This window comes from Hemiscyllium ocellatum, chromosome 4, assembly GCF_020745735.1.
Source record: "Hemiscyllium ocellatum isolate sHemOce1 chromosome 4, sHemOce1.pat.X.cur, whole genome shotgun sequence".
Classification (NCBI taxonomy): domain Eukaryota; kingdom Metazoa; phylum Chordata; class Chondrichthyes; order Orectolobiformes; family Hemiscylliidae; genus Hemiscyllium; species Hemiscyllium ocellatum.
The window spans coordinates 51,916,079-51,923,962 of record NC_083404.1 but is presented as its reverse complement, the minus strand read 5'-3'; the positions used below and the strand labels follow the sequence as shown (position 1 = coordinate 51,923,962).

Sequence of the window (7,884 nt, the reverse complement as noted above, 5' to 3'; positions counted from 1 at the left end):
TTCTTTCTACTCTAATCCACATAAATGTCATACCAGAATTGATGTGTTTTTTGCCCCCTCGATTTTTTTAAATTCCATATCATCCTGTAAAATAGGTACTATAGCAATTTCCGACCATGCTGCTGTATACATGGAAACTGAGGCGAGGAACAATGGGACATCCGTTCGGCATTGGCGTATGGACCCCTTCCTGATGAAAGATAGTAAATTTGTAAAGTACTTCTCCCAAGAATTTAAAACTTTTTTAGAAATTAATTTCTGGTACGGCTAGCAACCCATCAATGATGTGGGAGACCATCAAAGCTTACGCACGAGGTTTGATCATCTCCTACTCAGCGACCCAGAAAAAATTAAAGGGAGAACAACAGCGTCTGCTCGAAGCACGCTTAAAAGCAGCTGAAACAGCATACACTGATAGACCTTCTATAATAAAATTGCAAAGGATTACGGCTCTTAGGACAGCTCTAAACACTACGCTTACTCAAACGGCTAAGAGGGAAATATTATTTGCAAAACAAAGGTTATATGAATATGGCAATAAACCGGGTAGATACTTAGCATTTCTTGCAAAGTAAAAAAATGGCCCCTCAGACTATTACGTCTATCAAGGAAAGTACAGGTATTTTGACTCATGATCATAAAAAGATTAATGCGATCTTTAGAGAATTTTATTCTGAGTTATATAAATCGCAGGACTGTGAAGATAGGACTAGGAGGATGCAGTCATTTTTTAAAAGTTTGACCTTTCCGGGCCTAACTCCGGAACAGGTATCGGTCCTAAATGCTCCTCTAACAGTCCAAGAAATACTTGATGCAATTAGGCGACTTCAGAGTGGTAAGGCACCGGGCCCAGATGGTTTTCAAGCTGAATTCTATAAAGAATTTACAGAAATATTGGCTGGTCCACTTATGGACATGTATAACTATGCATATAGTCAGGGCTGTCTCCCGCCTTCGCTGAAAGAGGCAAATATCTCTCTTATCCTTAAAAAAGGAAAAGATCCAGAAGATTGTACGTCATATAAACCAATATCCTTGCTAAATGTAGATTTTAAAATCCTTTCTAAAACATTAGTGTCGGGCCAATGGCGTAATGGATAACGCGTCTGACTTCGGATCAGAAGATTGTAGGTTCGAGTCCTATCTGGCTCGGGGGCATCCAGGCTTGGGGTCAAATAGCTCAATTAGCTGGGTACCTGGTTAATAATGCCCATAGTATGGGTTCAATTCCCAGAGAGGCTGAGTGCATGGTACTGATTTGAGCATCTGCTGATGTCCTATTTGGAATTGTGTAGCTGCTTGAGCCGTACCTTCTATATAAACAGTGAAGGCATTTATCTCATGTGCTGTCTCTTTTGGAGTGGCATGGTGGTTTAGCGGTTAGAACTGCTGCCTCACAGCACTAGGGTCCCAGGTTCAATTCCAATCTTGGGCAGACTGTCTGTGTGGAGTTTGCACAATCTCCCTGTGTCTGAGTGAGTTTGCTCTGGTTTCCTCCGACAGTCCAAAGATGTGCAGATGAATTGGCTATGCTACATTGCCCATACTGTTAGGTGCATTAGTCAGAGGGAGATGGGTTACTCTTCGGAGGGTCACTTGTTAGTGGGCGGCACGGTGGCACAGTGGTTAGCACTGTTGCCTCACAGCGCCTGAGACCCGGGTTCAATTCCCGACTCAGGCGACTGACTGTGTGGAGTTTGCACGTTCTCCCCGTGTCTGCGTGGGTTTCCTCCAGGTGCTCCGGTTTCCTCCCACACTCCAAAAAATGTGCGGGTCAGGTGAATTGGCCATGCCTAATTGCCCATAGTGTTAGGTAAGGGGTAAATGTAGGGGTATGGGTGGGTTTCGCTTCGGCGGGTCGGTGTGGACTTGTTGGGCCGAAGGGCCTGTTTCCACACTGTAAGTCTAATAAATTAGCACTGAGACTAGAAAGGGTACTGCCACATATGATAAAGGAGGATCAGACGGGATTTATTAAGGGCCGTATTTCATCCAATAATATTAAAAGGGTTTTGAATATGATTCAAGCCTGTCATCAGGAAAAGATACCAGGAGTAGTAGTTTCATTAGACGCGGAAAAGGCATTTGATAGGGTTGAATGGTCATATTTGTTTCACACATTGGAAAGCTTTGGTGTTGGACAGGTGTTTACCAAATGGGTCTCAACATTGTATAGTGATCCCAAAGCAGTTGTGGTTACCAATGGATTAGGTTCGGATAGCTTCAGTGTGGGTAGGGGCTGCCGTCAAGGATGTCCTCTCTCGCCATTGTTATTTATGCTAATAATTGAACCACTAGCAGAAGCAATACGGGCTGATCCTAATATAACGGCCCCGAGGATTGGTACAGGTAAACATAAAATTACCCTTTATGCAGATGATGTTCTTTTATTCCTCAGTAATCCCCTGATGTCCGTACCTCGCCTAATCCATGTTATTAATACATTTAGTGCATTCTCAGGCTATAAAATTAATTTTTCAAAATCGGAGGCTATGCCAATGGGTGGCCTTGCTATGACACCCCACTTAGTGGACGGATCCCTTTTTCTCTTTAGTTGGTCCCTGGAGGGCTTCTTATATTTAGGCATTTTTATTACTCCAGTATTTGGTCAGTTGTATAGGGCTAATTTTGTGCAATTACTGGAAAGGATAAGGCAGGACCTCCAGTGATGGGGAGACCTCCCAATTTCCTGGTTGGGTAGAATAGCACTAATTAAAATGAATGTTTTGCCCCGTTTCCTATATCCTATGAGAATGCTTCCGGTGATGCTGCCGAGGATGGCTCTATGTAAATTATATGGCTGTCTGGGTTCCTTTATCTGGAATCATAGACGGCCCCTCATTAAGCTGAAGAAGCTACAGCTTCCACAGGCAACGGGAGGACTGGACTTCCCAGACTTTAGGAAATATCAGTTAAGTTCCCTATTAAGTTACATAGCTGATTGGGTCTTGTCTGATCCACAATCAATCTGGCTGGACATCGAGACCTCTCAAGTAAAATACCCACTTATTAACCTCTTATTTTCAGACAGGAGGAAAATCATTACAGATCACTGTAAAAACCCCATAATACTAAACACAATTAAGGCCTGGAATATAATGCGGCAAAATGATGGTAATTTACATAAAACATCCCCCTATGCACCGATAGTGGGAGCATGGGAATTCCAACCGGGGTTTACAGATGCCACTTTTAAACTCTGGAGATCCAGGGGTATCTCATGTTTAGGGGACCTATTTAAAGATGGGGTCCTGATGTCTTTTGAACAACTGCGTCAGAAATTCGGATGACCTAATGGAGACCTCTTTCGATACTTCCAAATTCGAGATTATATACAGAAGAAGACTACGTTATTAGATAGTCTTTATAAATCAGATAGAGAATGTAATGTCCTACGACCAGTGGGGGTATCCTCCGTCAGTACTATTTATCATTTACTGCATGATGAAGTATTGGGAGATATGGACAATCTGCTTAAAACATGGGATCAGGATTTGGGACTAGAAATCTCTATAGAAATGTGGAATGATATTTGGGAAAATACTAGAAGAATTACGATCTGCAACAGAACCCAGGCTATCCAGCTGAAGATACTTCATAGGGCCCATATAGCACCGGTTCGATTGGCAAAGTTTAAGACAGGAGCATCTCCAATGTGTCCCAAATGCAAAATAGAGGTGGGCACTCTTGAACATTGCCTATGGACTTGTCAGAAGATCCGTAGATATTGGACTAAAGTAGCAAGTACCCTGACAGAAATTTTAGGAACAGAAATTAGAGTGGACCCTATATCTCTCCTTTTGGGCTTTTCGAACTTTCCCTCCCTGGACATGTACGGGAAGAGACTATTTTCTATTCTCTATTTCTGTGCAAGGAAAAATATTTTGGTGAACTAGGTGGCTGAGGGCCCCCCTGGACTTTCAAATTGGCCCAGATTAATTATGGAATGTATTCCCCTTGACTTCCTTACAAATATGGTGCACCGAAAGACTGAATTATTTTATAAAATATGGCAGCCCTTCTTGAATTACATAAATACAGATATTTCGGCTATCCTAACAAGGGCTTTTATTTAATGGAGATTACAAACCTTGCTGCTCCGGGGCCCCTTAGGAGAGGAATCCCGCACGAATATGGGTTTTATTACATTTGATGTTAACACATTCCGAGCATGTAAGAGATTTAAATATACACTCTGGTTAGTTGTAAGTTAGATTAGTAGAAAGTTGAGGTTTTTTTTCTATTTCGGTATTTTTTTTTCCTTTGTTAAATTTTGACTATTGTATATTTGATTTAATTGTATATCAATGTTTGTATTTGAGAGTTTTGTTTATTTTTGTAAACTTGTAAAAATGTTAAATTTCTAATAAAAATATCTTTAAAAAAAATAACTCAAGCAAGTGAAACCACCAATATGCAACCAACTCTTATGATAGAGTCACACAACTGTACTGCACAGAAACAGATCCTTCGGTCCAACTCGTACTAACCAGACATCCCAATCTGACCTAGTCCCATTTGCCAACCTTTGACCCATATCCCACTGAACTCTTCCTATTCATCTATCTATCCAGATGCCTTTTAAATGTTGTAATTACACCTGTCTCCACCACTTCCTCTAGCAGCTTATTTCATATTCACACCATCCCTCAGTTGGAAAAATGATCCCTTTTTAAATCTTTCCCCCCTCACCTTGAAACGATGCCCTCTAGTTTTGGACTTACCCACCTTAGGAAAAAGGCCTTGGCTATTCATCCCATACATGCCCCCTCATGATTTTATAAACCTCTATAAGGTCACCCCTCAGCCTCTGCGCTCCAACTAAAAAAGTCCCAGCCTCTCCCTATAACTCAAACCCTCCAGTCCTGGAAACATCCTTGTAAATCTTTTCCGCACCTGTTCAAGTTAACAACATCCTGCTTATAGAAGGGAGGCCAGAATTACATGCAGTATCCTAAAAGTGGCATCAAAGCCCTGTACAGCTGCAACATAACATTCAAGTGCCTGTACTCAATGTTTTGACCAATGATGGCAAGCATGCCAAACGCATTCTTCACTGTCCTGTCTGTGACTCTACTTTTAAGGAATTATGCGCCTGCACACAGAGGTCTTTTTGTTTGAAAACACTCCCAAGGCCTTATCATTAACTGTATAAATCCTGCAATTTCATGTTCTCCAAAATCAGGTTTATGTTTGCACTCCTTAAAGCTAGGGTTACCATTGATAGTCTTCAGGAATACTGGACTCCCATACATGCACAGTTTTTAAGATTAAAATAGAATGCCTCAAACAATTATCTCAATGTCTTAAGAGTGATGTGGGCAGAGCCAAGTAAAAGATTGCAAAAAATTTTAAGTGTAAATTAAGATGAATCAAACTGACTAGATTGATCTTTTATCACAATTTTTTCCATGACTTTAAAACTCAATTTAACCTAATCAAGCTATCATTCCAGTTCAAGATTGAGAGATCCTGGCAATAGCAAAGGTTCAGAAGACTTTTAAAAATTATTCCATTTTTCTTCAACACACAGGCACATTTTCTTTCTTTTTCCTTCAAGGAGCATGAAGTTTACTACCAAACAAACTGTTATGAATGAAACTACTCAACTGTTCATGTATATGGGTCTGAAAGGGATAATATCTGTCAGAATGTGGCGCTCCAGTTTTGTCTGGGATAGTCCCTGTGCCCAAACTCAATGGTACTATTAATATTTGTGTTGATCAACACAACTCAATAAGGCCGTGGCAAGATACATCGTATTTGTACAGCAGATGAAAATTTAGCAAAGTTATTGAGAGAGCAAAATATTCACAAAACTTATTAGGAATAACAACCTTTAGCAGGTTCCATTAGATGAACAATCAGTGCTACTAATTGTAAGATTTTGCTTTAATTACTTTTCATTTGACATTGTATCAACAGCGGAAAACTCCCAAATGGCAGTGCTGAATATAACTTACGGATTTAATGAAATTGTCTGCCACATGGGTGACATTTTAATCAATGGAAAATCAGATAAAGATCATGTGAAAGTGATTTTAACTTGTTTTCAGGGAGAAGGCCTGATACTTAAAAATGAAAATAAATTCTCCAAAGTATCCATTTGTTTTCTTGGGTCATCTTATCACTAATAAAAATGCATTATGCAATCTCAGAAGAGGCAGAAACCATTACAAAATTCCAAATCGCAATTCGGTACAGGGCCTTCAAAAATTTCTGGGAATGGTCAATCAGGTGGCAAAATCCTTGCTCAATTTTACAATCATCATTGAACCTTTGGGAAAATTCTTAAGCAGCAGATGTTTGTGCCTTCTTTATCAAGGCAAGTCATTTTAGAACAGTAGAAAAATGCCAATTTTGACATTTTGACACATTACAATTTTTTTGTTATTGACTATACTAAGTAGCAGACATTTTAGCTACAAATTTTGGTGTAGTACTTTTTCAGGAACAACCAGATAGTGTCCAAGGCCAGCTTATTATGCATCCTGAGCACTAGCAGACACAGAGATAAGATTCACCACTGTAGAAAACTTAGCAATCCCAGCTACGTTGGCTTGTAAGCAATTCTCAGACTACACCATTGATCTTATTTTGCAGATAAACTGCATGTAACAATAGATACACCTTTCGGAGTATCTGCTGATAGTCTCAAACAATGAGCAGATGACTTGGTTGAACAAATTGAGTCATACACCTAGACTATTTGGCACAATGGCCAGCAAGTCAAAATAAACTCAAATAGGAATATATCCAGGAAAAAAAAGGTGCATCAAAGATTATTAATATTGCATTCAGGTTTAGCCAGACCAATGATCTGATGGTATAATTGTGAACCTTTAGTTTTAACATAGAAAACACTTCACTTTTGATGATGTATCAGTCTATAATGAGAGATGAGTTGTTCCAAATTCAGTCAGAAAAATGATCTTAGAGAGGCTATATCAAGGTCTGATGGTCATTACCAAATGGCAAGTTAGGGCAATGTCATCAATGTGGTGGTCCAGAATATCAAATAATTTCATATAATTTCAATTATATTGAAGAAATTATTTCCAATAGCCAAATGTTGACATCATACTGGTCAGAACATAGACAACCATACATATCAAATAAATTTGTAAACAAGTCATGTGAATGGATCTGTTTGTATTCAACAGCAAGTGATTAGATTAGACTTACAGTGTGGAAACAGGCCCTTCGGCCCAACAAGTCCACACCGACCCGCCGAAGCGCAACCCACCCATACCCCTACATTTACCCCTTACCTAACACTATGGGCAATTTAGCTTGGCCAATTCACCTGACCCGCACATCTTTGTGACTGTGGGAGGAAACCGGAGCACCCGGAGGAAACCCACGCAGACACGGGGAGAACGTGCAAACTCCACACAGTCAGTCGCCTGAGTCGGGAATTGAACCCGGGTCTACAGGCGCTGTGAGGCAGCAGTGCTAACCACTGTGCCACCGTGCCGCCCACAAAGATATTTGATTAATAACTATATTTCAAGGTAAATTATAGAAAGTGTATAATTTGATTATAGAAACAGGCATGATAACATTGAAAGAGATTTTTGCTACTCAAGGAATTCAACATATGGTTGTTCCTGACAACAGGCCATGTTTTGCAAATTGATACTTCAAGTATTTTGCAGAAGTTTTGGATTCCACAGTATCACAAGTTTGTCAATATATCCTCAGTTTAATGGAGAAGCTGAACATGGAGTCTGAATTATCAAATTAATTTTGAAAAGAAATGAAGAATTTCAAACAGCAGTACTGAATCACCAACCTGCTCCATTTTGAAGACTCTTACCCATGCAGGGCCATTCTCATAGTTCCTACATCAAACTTTGTCTCCTGAAATAAACTTAGCGGGGT

At 40.0% G+C, this 7,884-nt stretch overlaps 1 non-coding gene across 1 annotated transcript; it reads left to right on the top strand.

The window, feature by feature from the left end:
- Positions 1 to 1,079: 1,079 nt before the first annotated feature.
- On the top strand, positions 1,080 to 1,152 carry trnar-ucg (transfer RNA arginine (anticodon UCG)). Its single transcript has one exon. It is a non-coding gene; the product is annotated as a tRNA-Arg (tRNA).
- The last annotated feature ends 6,732 nt before the right edge of the window (positions 1,153 to 7,884 follow it).